Genomic DNA, 14,343 nt, shown 5'->3' with positions numbered 1-14,343 from the left:
AAAAGAAAACTAGGAGTAAATTTAACCAAGGACGTGAAGGACCTGCAGACTGAAAACTGGAAGACACTGATAAAGGAAACTGAATGGACAAAACTAAATGGAAAGATACCCCGTGCTCATGGGTAAAAACAATATTGTAAAAATATGCATTCTAAGGTGGGACTTCGCTGGCCGTCCAGGGGTTGGGACTCTGCACGCCCACTGCAGGGGGCACGGGTTCGATCCCTGGTTGGGGAACTAAGATCCCGCATCCTGCATGCCACATGGTGTGGCCCACAATTTTTTTAATTAAAAAAATATGCATTCTAGCCAAATTAATGTACACATTCGATGCAATCCCTACCAAACGTCCAATGACATTTTCCATAGAAACAGAACAAACAATATTAAGTTGTGTGTGGAACCACAAAGGACCCAGAAGAGCCAAAGCGACCCTGAGGCAGGAGAACGGGCTGGAGGCATCTCCCTCCCTGACTTCACACTTCATTACGAAGCTACAGTCCCAAAAAAGTGTGGAATTGGCACAAAAACAGGCACACAGACCAGAGCAACAGAGCAGAGAACCCAGGAATCAATCTACAGGTATGTGGTTGGTGGTTGAATGTGGAAAACTAGAATTCAGAAATCCCATTGTTTCAACTACATCCAGGTCATCCACAGCACCCAAGACACAGTGGCTCCCAATATAATCTTCCGACGGTGCCTCTTGTAGTATGTGGACTCCTACAAGGGTGATTAGCATCACCACTGTGGGTGAACCAATAGATGTGCATAGCCCAAGGGGCCAATCATAATCTATTCAAATTTAGTTATTTAGGATGTAGGAGTGTTGCAGGATGGAATACATAATGTCACAGACTCTAACTGTGTTAGAAATATATGGAAACAACTCACTGTAGGGGATGGAGTAAAAGGTGCTGACCTAAGATACCTTTGGAAATGAATGGAATCTGTAGACTAAAGGCTAAATGGACCATATATAAACAGTGGGCTTTATTTTACGAAGTTCTTTCCAGGGTGTAGTAGCTAACAATTCTGAAACCTCTGCACATGTAACCTGGAAAGGAGCAATGCACAGATAAATGGCAGATGGTGGGAGCCAGGCTCCTTGCTGTGGGCGTGGGAAGTTACAGATAAGCAAGGGGAGAGCCTCTGCCCTCGTAATCCTGGATCTGGGCTTCCTGGGAGGATGCTGACTGGCCGGGGGAAACACACACATCTTCACGCTGGGAAGACCCTGCAGACATAAGAACTTCACACCCCATCTTTCCACCCATACCTGCTGGAAACACTCAGCCCTCCATAATCAGGCAATTGCAGCGTTTAAGACATTCTCACCCCCAGGCAGATAAAGGAGCATGAGGGTCTTGCTTACCCCTAAGCTGTCCCAGAATCCAGGCCCTGGGAGTGGAGCCACTTTGGGGGTTCCTGGGCCTCTGAATCCAGGCCCTGGAGATGGAGCCAGGTTGGGGGTTCCTGGGCCTCTGACCAGCAGGTGAGAGGAAGGAGGAAGACCGGTCCTGAGGACAGAGGTTCCCTCAAGTCTGTGAGCCTAGGAGCCCCGATGGGGTTCATTCCCAGTGAGGACATGGGTGGGGCCTGCAGTGGTCCTGTGTTCCCCCTGGGCCCCTTTGATGAAGCCATGGCAGCACTGGACCCAGACATCTCCTGGCGGTATCTCAAACTCTGACAGAGCGGTTTTACAAAGGAACAAGAGAATGGATCTGAGCCCCTGACGGCCACTCCTTTCTGGCTCTGAGTTGCTTCCACCAGGACTGCAGTCACCTGCACGTAGTCTGCTGTGACCTACCTGCCCCCATTGGCCTTTCCTCTCCCTCCCTGGGAGGATTCCCGTGACATTTCCAGCCTGGACCCCTCCCCAAGGCCAGACGCCTCTGTCCAGCCACTGCACCCCCATCTTACCTTGGGGGCTATCAGGCCCCTCAGAGGACTGGGATCCCGCAGCTCCCCACAGCCAGGAGCAGCCCCACCTTCCCAGGTTGCTGAGCCCAGGCACCGGGTGTAACCGAGCAGGACCCTACGGGGCCTTCCCAGGACAGAGCCCTCCCCCACGTCCTCTGCTGTAGGTCCTCTCTGAAGTACCCAGATAACAGTGTCTGACGCACGCTTCCTCCACCACCAAGTTGAAGGAATTAACTACTTGATGATCATGAACAGGTAGCCCCGGAGCTTCTGGTGCCTAAGAATTTATAATGTTAACCGCCTGTTACCTCACCATCAACCAGAGAATTGTGCACCAGCTGATCACGTACCCTGCGACCCCCCTCCGTCACTTGGCCTTTAAAATTGCTTTGCTGAAATCCTTCAGGGAGTTCGGGGTTCCAGAGCACAAGCCACCTGGCCTCCTTGTATTGGCACTTGTACAATTAGAGCTGCACTTTCCTTCACCACACCCGGTGTCAGTAGACTGGCTTTACTGCACTTGGGCAAGCGGACCCACGTTTTGCTCGGTAACACTGGGGTCTCCCAGGCTCCCACCCTCCTTGTGCGCCAGTGACTGTCATCTGCTCCTCCAGAGTCTTGTCGCAGCAAAAATAGAAATGAAGTTTTCCCTCCTCTGAGAACAAGGAAAACAAAGGGAACAGCGAATAGGCTAGAGAAGAAACACAACCTGGCCTGAAAGAGTTCATCACTCCTTGTTTTACTTTGTCACTCATTTGTAGTAACTAGATTTGTACTTTACAAAGCTAACCTCACTCCCTGACACTATGTAATTTACATTCGGCACCCATCACCCCTAACTCTGTGTGAGTTACATCTCCTGCCTCTCACTCCCTAACCTTATTATGTCCAGCACTTACATTCTATATGCCCCTCATAACAAATCACCCCCTATAGTTTTTCATTTCAGAAACAAGGTCACCGGCCGGTAAACCAGAGGCAAACGGATGCAATTACCAGACTGCTGGACCCCAATTACCGGGCGGTCTGATGCCAACTGTGACTGTTTAGAAATAATGCAAAGGAAAGGAGAAATGCAAGACCTTCACTACTTTGATCCTCATCCTATACTCCAGACTGCGAGAGCCCCACATATAAAATCTTCCCTGATTCTCAAGGAGGGGGTGCCCAGTTCTTGAGGCACTAGCCGGCTGTGCCTTCCCTTCTGCCTGGCAGAAAAATAAAGCCATCTCTCTCTTCCTCAAAAATCCCTGTCTCTCACATACAGATTGAAAGTAAGGGGATGGAAAAAGATATTCCATGCAAATGGAAATCAAAAGAAAGCTGGAGTAGCAATTCTTATATCAGACAAAATAGACTTTAAAATAAAGACTATTAGAAGGGACAAAGAAGGACACTACATAATGATAAAGGGATCGATCCAAGAAGAAGATATAACAATTGTAAATATTTATGCACCTAACATAGGAGCACCTCAAGACATAAGGCAAATACTAACAGCCATAAAAGGGGAAATCGACAGTAACACACTCACAGTAGGGGACTTTAACACCTCACTTTCACCAATGGACAGATCATCCAAAATGAAAATAAATAAGGAAACACAAGCTTTAAATGATACATTAAACAAGATGGACTTAATTGATATTTATAGGACATTCCATCCAAAAATACACAGAATACACATTTTTCTCAAGTGCTCATGGAACATTCTCCAGGATAGATCATATCTTGGGTCACAAATCAAGCCTTGGTAAATTTAAGAAAATTGAAATTGTATCAAGTATCTTTTTTTTTTTTTTTTTTTTTTTTTGCGGTACGTGGGCCTCTCACTGTTGTGGCCTCTCCCATTGCAGAGCACAGGCTCCGGACGCGCAGGCCCAGCGGCCATGGCTCACGAGCTTAGCCACTCCGCAGCATGTGGGATCTTCCCGGACCGGGGCACGAACCCTCATCCCCTGCATCGGCAGGCGGACTCTCAACCACTGTGCCACCAGGGAAGCCCTGTATCAAGTAACTTTTCCGACCACAATGCTATGAGACTAGACATCAATTACAGGAAAAGATCTGTAAAAAAAATACAAACACATGGCTAAACAATACACTACTCAATAACGAAGTGATCACTGAAGAAATCAAAGAGGAAATCAAAAAATACCTAGAAACAAATGACAATGGAGACACGATGACCCAAAACCTATGGGACACAGCAAACGCAGTTCTAAGGGGGAAGTTTATAGCAATACAATCCCACCTTAAGAAACAGGAAACACCTCGAGTAAACAACCTGACCCTGCACCTAAAGCAATTAGAGAAAGAAGAACAAAAAACCCCCAAAATTAGCAGAAGGAAAGAAATCATAAAGATAAGATCAGAAATAAATGAAAAAGAAATGAAGGAAACGATAGCAAAGATCAATAAAACTAAAAGCTGGTTCTTTGAGAAGATAAACAAAATTGATAAACCATTAGCCAGACTCATCAAGAAAAAAAGGGAGGGCCTCCCTGGTGGCGCAGTGGTTGAGAGTCCGCCTGCCGATGCAGGGGATACGGGTTCGTGCCCCGGTCTGGGAGGATCCCATATGCCGCGGAGCGGCTGGGCCCGTGAGCCATGGCCTCTGGGCCTGTGCGTCCGGAGCCTGTGCTCCGCAACGGGAGAGGCCACAACAGTGAGAGGCCCACATACCGCAAAAAGAAAAAAAAAAAAAAAAAAAAAGAAAAAAAGGGAGAAGACTCAAATCAATAGAATTAGAAATGAAAAAGGAGAAGTAACAACTGACACTGCAGAAATACAAAGGATCATGAGAGATTACTACAAGCAACTCTATGCCAATAAAATGGACAACCTGGAAGAAATGGACAAATTCTTAGAAATGCACAACCTGCCAAGACTGAATCAGGAAGAAATAGAAAATATGAACAGACCAATCACAAGCACTGAAATTGAAACTGTGATGAAAAATCTTCCAACAAACAAAAGCCCAGGACCAGGTGGCTTCACAGGTGAATTCTATCAAACATTTAGAGAAGAGCTAACACCTATCCTTCTAAAATTCTTCCAAAATATAGCAGAGGGAGGAGCACTCCCAAACTCATTCTACAAGGCCACCACCACCCTGATACCAAAACCAGACAAGGATGTCACAAAGAAAGAAAACTACAGGCCAATATCACTGATGAACATAGATGCAAAAATCCTCAACAAAATACTAGCAAACAGAATCCAACAGCACATTAAAAGGATCATACACCATGATCAAGTGGGGTTTATTCCAGGAATGCAAGGATTCTTCAATATATGCAAATCAATCAATGTGATACACCATATTAACAAATTGAAGGAGAAAAACCATATGATCATCTCAATAGATGCAGAAAAGCTTTTGACAAAATTCAACACCCATTTATGATAAAAACCCTGCAGAAAGTAGGCATAGAGGGAACTTTCCTCAACATAATAAAGGTCATATATGACAAACCCACAGCCAACATCGTCCTCAATGGTGAAAAACTGAAACCATTTCCACTAAGATCAGGAACAAGACAAGGCTGCCCACTCTCACCACTCTTATTCAACTTAGTTTTGGAAGTTTTAGCCACAACAATCAGAGAAGAAAAGGAAATAAAAGGAATCCAAATTGGAAAAGAAGAAGTAAAGCTGTCACTGTTTGCAGATGACATGATACTATACATAGAGAATCCTAAAGATGCTACCAGAAAACTACTAGAGCTAATCAATGAATTTGGTAAAGTAGCAGGATACAAAATTAATGCACAGAAATCTCTGGCATTCCTGTACACTAATGATGAAAAATCTGAAAATGAAATCAAGAAAACACTCCCATTTACCATTGCAACAAAAAGAATAAAATATCTAGGAATAAACCTACCCAAGGAGACAAAAGACCTGTATGCAGAAAATTATAAGACACTGATGAAAGAAATTAAAGATGATACAAATAGATGGAGAGATATACCATGCTCCTGGATTGGAAGAATCAATATTGTGAAAATGACTCTACTACCCAAAGCAATCTACAGATTCAATGCAATCCCTATCAAACTACCACTGGTATTTTTCACAGAACTAGAACAAAAAATTTCAAAATTTGTTTGGAAAAACAAAAGACCCCGAATAGCCAAAGCAATCTTGAGAACGAAAAACGGAGCTGGAGGAATCAGGCTCCCTGACTTCAGACTATACTACAAAGCTACAGTAATCAAGACAGTGTGGTACTGGCACAAAAACAGAAAGATAGATCAATGGAACAGGATAGAAAGCCCAGAGATAAACCCACACACATATGGTCAATTTATCTTTGATAAAGGAGGCAGGAATGTACAGTGGAGAAAGGACAGCCTCTTCAATAAGTGCTGCTGGGAAAACTGGACAGGGACATGTAAAAGTATGAGATTAGATCACTCCCTAACACCATACAGAAAAATAAGCTCAAAATGGATTAAAGACCTAAATGTAAGGCCAGAAACTATCATACTCTTAGAGGAAAACCTAGGCAGAACATCTATGACATAAATCACAGCAAGATCCTTTTGGACCCACCTCCTAGAGAAATGGAAATAAAAACAAAGATAAACAAATGAGACCTAATGAAACTTCAAAGCTTTTGCACAGCAAAGGAAACCATAAACAAGACCAAAAGACAACCCTCAGAATGGGAGAAAATATTTGCAAATGAAGCAACTGACAAAGGATTAATCTCCAAAATTTATAAGCAGCTCATGTAGCTCAATAACAAAAAAAGAAACAACCCAATCCAAAAATGGGCAGAAGACCTAAATAGACATTTCTCCACAGAAGATATACAGACTGCCAACAAACACATGAAAGGATGCTCAACATCTTTACTCATTAGAGAAATGCAAATCAAAACTACAATGAGATATCATCTCACACCAGTCAGAATGGCCATCATCAAAAAATCTAGAAACAATAAATGACGGAGAGGGTGTGGAGAAAAGGGAACACTCTTGCACTGCTGGTGGGAATGTGAATTGGTACAGCCACTATGGAGAACGGTATGGAGGTTCCTTAAAAAACTACAAATAGAACTACCATATGACCCAGCAATCCCACTACTGGGCATATACCCTGAGAAAACCATAATTCCAAAAGAGACATGTACCAAAATGTTCATTGCAGCTCTATTCACAATAGCCCGGAGCTGGAAACAACCTAAGTGTCCATCATCGGATGAATGGATAAAGAAGATGTGGCACATATATACAATGGAATATTACTCAGCCATAAAAAGAAACGAAACTGAGCTATTTGTAATGAGGTGGATAGACCTAGAGTCTGTCATACAGAGTGAAGTTAGTCAGAAAGAGAAAGACAAATACCGTATGCTAACACATATATACGGAATTTAAAAAAAAAATGTCATGAAGAACCTAGGGGCAAAACGAGAATAAAGACACAGACCTACTTGAGAATGGACTTGAGGATATGGGGAGGGGGAAGGGTAAGCTGTGACAAAGCGAAAGAGAGGCATGGACATATATACACTACCAAACGTAAGGTAGATAGATAGTGGGAAGCAGCCGCAGAGCACAGGGAGATCAGCTCGGTGCTTTGTGACCGCCTGGAGGGGTGGGATGGGAAGGGTGGGAGGGAGGGAGATGCATGAGGGAAGGGATGTGGGAACAGATGTATATGTATGACTGATTCACTTTGTTATAAAGCAGAAACTAATTAAAAAAAAAAAAAAAAAGAGAAATCTAGAAACAATAAATGCTGGAGAGGGTGTGGAGAAAAGGGAACACTCTTGCACTGCTGGTGGGAATGTGAATTGGTACAGCCACTATGGAGAACGGTATGGAGGTTCCTTAAAAAACTACAAATAGAACTACCATATGACCCAGCAATCCCACTACTGGGCATATACCCTGAGAAAACCATAATTCCAAAAGAGACATGTACCAAAATGTTCATTGCAGCTCTATTCACAATAGCCCGGAGCTGGAAACAACCTAAGTGTCCATCATCGGATGAATGGATAAAGAAGATGTGGCACATATATACAATGGAATATTACTCAGCCATAAAAAGAAACGAAACTGAGCTATTTGTAATGAGGTGGATAGACCTAGAGTCTGTCATACAGAGTGAAGTTAGTCAGAAAGAGAAAGACAAATACCGTATGCTAACACATATATACGGAATTTAAAAAAAAAATGTCATGAAGAACCTAGGGGCAAAACGGGAATGAAGACGCAGACCTACTTGAGAATGGACTTGAGGATATGGGGAGGGGGAAGGGTGGGCTGTGACAAGGCGAAAGAGAGGCATGGACGTGTATACACTACCAAACGTAAGGTAGATAGATAGTGGGAAGCAGCCGCAGAGCACAGGGAGATCAGCTCGGTGCTTTGTGACCGCCTGGAGGGGTGGGATGGGGAGGGTGGGAGGGAGGGAGATGCATGAGGGAAGGGATGTGGGAACAGATGTATATGTATGACTGATTCACTTTGTTATAAAGCAGAAACTAATTAAAAAAATAAATAAATAAACTTAAAAAAAAAAAAAAAAAAAATTTATTGTAATGTTAAGACAAATAAAAATGGAGTACGTTTGTAAAGATTGAAACACACATGAACAGTTTCTTAAAAAGTTATGTGTAAGAAAGCTTGTCCAGTTGGTGTAGTTCTAGATTATCTCCTCTTAAAAGCTATGACTGAGAAAAACAGTACGTATCATCTACCCAATAACTAATTTATTTATAGAAAGAAGAGAAACATACTTAGTGCCTGAGTTCTGGCCACAATTTTACTAAGATCTCAAAAATATTTATCTTTGAACATTCTGTATAAGTTCGTCCTTATTTTGAACCAGTTTTGTTGAATTCTGCATTCAGTTCTTGTCACTTACGCATTAAAATAACATAAGTAACAAATGTACACTTATGAGTGTGGAGAAATCCATTAATCAAAGGGAAAACAATTTTGAGGAGAGGTTAATGAAGAAATCACATTGCAGTAGTTGAAGAATAAAATCTTTGTGTTGACAAATCTCTATAAAAGTGTGCTGGGGGAGAGAAGAAGCAAGGGATAGCATGATGGGGTGAGAGAGAGCTTAAAAAGTTAATAAGAAACTTGTGCATGGTTGAATGATGGCCTAAGGGGTGGAACAGATTAAGATAGGAAACATTGGAATCCTGAATGCCGTGTCTCATGACTGGTATCCTGTTCTTCATGTTGAGGATTTTCTTCTTATAGCCTCAAGTCACTGGGATGTAAAGCTTTCTGTTTCTTCCCCAGCCTTTTAAAAAATTCAATAGAGCCTATAGCATTTTTACTTTTTGACCCAACATTGTGTGTTTTACTGCAGCAGAATATTCCAAGCATGTGCAGAGAAGCTTGTTCTGTGTTTAGTTTACCTGTATGGTAAAGCCATACAGGTTGGCTTTTTTTGGCTGCACTGGGTCTCCGTTGCTGTGCGTGGGCTTTCTCTAGTTGCGGTTAGTGGGGGCTTCTCTTGTTGCATAGCATGGGTTCTAGGCGCGCAGGCTTCCGTAGTTGCGGCTCCTCGGCTCAGTAGTTGTGGCTCGTGAGCTCTAGACCGCAGGCTTAGTAGTTGTGGTGCACGGGCTTAGTTGCTCCGTGGCATGTGGGATCTTCCCAGACCAGGGCTTGAACCCATGTCCCCTGCATTGGCAGGCAGATTCTTAACCACTGCGCCACCAGGGAAGTCCCTAGAGGTTGGATTTTAATCCAGTGTTCTTGGTGGTGGTTCTCAAACTTTAATAGTGCCTAACTCACCAGGGTGGTTGGTGGGCCTCTCATCACTCAAGATTCTAATTTGAGGTTTGAGTATCTACTATCTCTAAAAGCGTATGTGGTGATTCTGATGTGCATTGCCCTTGATTGCATTTTAAAAATTGTGGTCAAATAGAATGAAATTAACTATTTTAACAATTTTTAAGTCTATGGTCTGTGACATTAAGTACCTTCATGTTGTTCCAAAACTATCACCACCATCCATCTCCAGAACTTTTCATCATCCCAAACTGAAACCCTATACCCATTAAACAACAATTCCTCATTTTCCCCTCCCCCCAGCCCCTGGCAACCACCATTTTACTTTATGTCTCTGAGTTTAATGACTTGAGGGACCTAATATAAGTGGAATCATAATTTTTGTCCTTTTGTGTCTGGCTTATTTCATTTAGCTTAATGTCTTGAAGGTTCTTCCATGTTGTATCGTGTGTCTGAATTTTTTTCTTTCTTTAAGGCTGAATGTAGTCCGTTGTATGTGTATACCACATTTTGTTTATCATTCATCCATTGATGGACATTTGGGTTGTTTCAACCTTTTGGCTCTTGTGAATATGGCACTCTGAACATTGTTGTGGAAATGTCTGTTTGAGTCTCTGCTTTCAATTATTTTGGGTATATGCTGGATCATATGGTAATTATATTTTTAACTTTTGAGTAGCCACCATACTTTTATCCACAGTGACTGCATCATTAGCATTTCTATCAGAATGTATGAGGGTTTCAGTTTTTCCATATCCTTGCTAGGACTTATTATTTTCTGTTTAAAAATTTTTTTTTTAATTTTAACTTTTTTTAATAGTAGTCATTCCTAATGGGTGTGAAGTGGTATCTCATTGTGGTTTGGATTCACAATTCTCTCATGAATAATGATGTTGAGCACCTTTTCATGTGCCTATTAGCCATTTGTATATCTACTTTGGAGAAATGTCTCTTTCAGGTCCTTTGCCCACTTAAAAATTGAGTTGTTGGTCTTTTCGTTGTTGAGTTGTTAGGAGTTCTTTATGTATTTTGGATATTTGTTCCTCATCAGGTCTTGGATTGCATCTTAAGAAATGCTGGCTTGGGGTAAGGAGTTTGAATTGTGGAGTCAAACAGGCTGTGTGTGAATCTTGGCTCGTGTGTAAGTTCCCTTGCATATTAAAACTGCCAGCTACCAATCTAGAGTCATCTACCTCTTTCTTTGGTCTCTCCTTGTCCTCTGTGCATGGGCACCAGTTTCAGACTTCACCTGGGGACTCCTGAGGTCACAAACCTACAGCGTGTCAGGATTTCATTCCTTTTTAAGGCTGTGAATAATTTTTATTTTCATGTACATGCTTATTTTGTTTATCCATTCATCCATTGGTGGACATTTGGGTTGTTCCCAGTTTTTAGTTATTGTGAATAATGTTATTTTGAACTTTGACATTTAAACATACATTTGAGGGACTTCCCTGGTGGTCCAGGGGGTACGACTGCACGCTCCGAATCCAGGGGGCCTGGGTTCGATCCCTGGTTGGGGAACTAGATCCTGCATGCATGCCGCAACAAAGAGTTCGCCTGCGGCAACTAAGAAGTCTGTGTGCTGCAACTAAGGAGTCTGCATGTTGCAGCGAAGATCCCACATGCTGCAACTAAGACCTGGCACAGCCAAAATAAATAAGTAGATATTTTTTAAAAAACCCCAAACATCCATTTGAGTCCCTGCTTTCAGTTCTTTTGGGAAATCGAATTGCTCAGAAGTAGAATTGCTAGATCCTATGGTAATTCTATGTTTAATTTTTTGGAGGATCCACTGTACCATGTTCTATAGCAACTGCATCATTTTATATTTCTACCAGCAGTGCACAGGGGTTCCAGTTTTTTCCATATCCTTGCCAATACTTATTACTTATTTATTTTTGAGAGTAACTATTATAACGGGTGGGAGTTGGTATCTCACATTGTGGTTTTGATTTGTGTTTCCCTAATGACTAATGATATCAAGCATCTTTTTATGTGATTGTTGGTCATTTGTATGCCCTCTTTGGAGAAATGTCTATCAGACTTTTACTGAGTTTTAAGCTGAGTTGTTGAGTTGTGGGAGTTCTTCATATATCTTGGGTGCTAGATTCTTAGTTGGATATGTGATTTGCAAATATTTTCTCCCATTATATGAATTGTCCTTCTACTTTCTGATAATATCTTTTGAAATTCATAAGTTTTAAATATTGATGGTTTAGTTTATTCATTTTTTGTTAACTTGTCCTTTTGTGTCATGTCTGAAACCACTGCTTAGTAACTTCTGTTATTTTTTGTCAGACCCTTGACAGAAATCATTTGGCCACAGATGTATGAGTTTTTCTGGACTATGAATTCTGTTCCATTGACTGGGTCTATTGTTATGCCCGTACCACACTTCTTTGATTACTGTTATTTTGTAGTAAGTTTTGAAATTGGGATGTGAGTTCCAGTCATGGAACTTTTGTGGTTTTCTCATAGAATCAGGATGAGTTACATGTTTGGTATCAATGTGTGACCTTATAGATGGGTTATTGTCAAGCAGGGAACCTCACCTGAGCCTTGGTGTCCAGAGTTTTTACTGGGGTTTTGCTATGGACTGCATATTTGTGTTCTCTATTCCCAACCCCCATTCATATGTTGAAACCTAATCCTCAATGTGGTAGTATTTGGAGGTGGAGTCTTTGAAAAGTAAATAGGTCATGAGGGTGGAGCTCTCATGAATGGGATTAGTGCCCTTATAAAAGAGGTTCCAGAGAGATCCCTCCTCCCTTTAGCATCAGTGAGGAAGTGATCCTTTGCCAGATTTCACCACTAACACTCAATCTGCTGACACCTTGATCTTGGACTTCCCAGCTTCTAGAATGTGAGAAGTGTTTGTTGTTTATAGGCTACCTACTTTATGGCATTTTGTTATAGTAGCCCAAATAGACTAAGGCTCCATTACGTAGACATAAATGGCTGATCTCAGTCTCCAGTTCTTCTGTGTGTGACTGAAAGCCTTCACTCTAAATCACACTGTCTTTCTGGTGTCACCAGCCCCCATGCTAACTGTATGGAGTGTGATTAGCCACCACCCTAAATCACATTATTAGACTGTCTGGTGTAACTGAAGCTCTCAGGCAAAGAAAGACACTTCTGTCAGCCATGGAATTCCAAGGGCATAGACATTACTTTCCAGAAGCCAAGGACAAAGGCTAAACTTGTTTGTTTGTTTGTTTTTTGGCTCTGTGCAGCTTACAGGATCTTAGTTCTCTGAGCATAGATCAAACTCAGGCCCCAGCAGTGGAAGCACTGAGTCCTAATCACTGGACCACCAGGGAATTAATTCCCTAGCCTTCCTTTTAGGTGAGGTTAGATTCTTTACTGCATGTTTACTTTTTCAGTCCTTCCCTAATAAGTCTTTTACCCATGGTTGTCTTTTTTTTCACACCTTAAGAGCCTATGTTTATGACAAACACAAATCCTCTTCTCAGTCTGCAAATGTCTCTTCTCCCTAATTCACATTCATGTGCCCTCATTTTGAAGTGAATTTGTGATTGCTGCCTTTAACTCACAGAGTTACTATAAGGCTTCAATGAGGGAAAGAAATTAAAAAGTGGTTTTTAGAATTAATCTCTGCAATCTTCATACTGCCTCTGCATGTTTATACTAACTTCTGTTATTTTACGTCTCTGTACTGTGTTTTGTGACAGGTCTAATGATCATATTGATTTCTTGAGGACAGGGTTTATGATATTTCTCTGTGTTTCCTGTGCTTAAGTGATTACAAGCACTGGTTTGTTGAACTTAGTTTTCAATAATGGTAAAAATATATTGAAATTCCATCTGTTTTTAACCACCAGAGTGGCTGCATTTGGTTGTGCAGGTTGAAAACTGCAGTGCCCGTAGAGGCCCTATTCATAGTCACGTCCTGCAAAATTTGTATACTTATTATGCTACTCTTTTCAGTAGATGGCAATAAAGCATCTTTCCTAATAAAATCAGTATGTTATGACAATTTCCAAATATATGGAAGTACAGTGACTTGAGAAGGGAGTGTCTTTTTCTCATTTGCAGAAAAATGTAGCCCTATTTAGAATATTGTCCTTGGGCTTAAACTAGCTTGAATTTTGATCCTGGCTTTGCTATTTACAGATATATGATCTTGAAAAATGTCTCCAACAGTTAGTTTCTTTATCTGTAAAATGGAATTAATACTACTCATTTCACCGTAAAATATCACCTAGGATCTATAAGAGGTAATAGTCATGAAACATTTGCAGTGATGCCTGGCAGCTACTGAATTATCTTAGTGTGTTCAGGCTGCTGTAACAAAAATGCCATAGGCTAATGGTTTATAAACAACACAAATGTGTCACAGTTAGGGAGGCTGGGAAATTCAAATTTAAGGTGCCAGTACATTCAGTGTTTGTTGAGGGCCCACTTCATGGTTCATAGCCATCTTCTTTCTGTCCACACATAGTGGATCTCTCTAGTACCTCTTATATAAGGGCATTAATCCCATTCATGAGGGTTCCATCCTTGTGAACTAAGCACCTCCCAAAGTCCTCACCTCCAAGTACCATCACATTGGGGATTAGGTTTCAACATATGAATTATGGGGGGGACACAGACATCCCATTTGTAGCATAAATATTCAGTT

The 14,343-nt window shown here is 41.6% G+C and overlaps 1 protein-coding gene across 1 annotated transcript in view; it reads left to right on the top strand.

The window, feature by feature from the left end:
* Positions 1–14,343, top strand: part of LOC308625130 (uncharacterized protein) — a 124,075-nt gene that overhangs the window by 98,785 nt on the left and 10,947 nt on the right. The window lies entirely within an intron of this gene.

Source organism: Mesoplodon bidens (genome assembly GCF_964165515.1).
Source record: "Mesoplodon bidens genome assembly, chromosome: 11".
Classification (NCBI taxonomy): Eukaryota; Metazoa; Chordata; class Mammalia; order Artiodactyla; family Ziphiidae; genus Mesoplodon; species Mesoplodon bidens.
The sequence above is the reverse complement of the archived record's forward strand: the minus strand, read 5'-3'. Positions and strand labels throughout refer to the sequence as shown.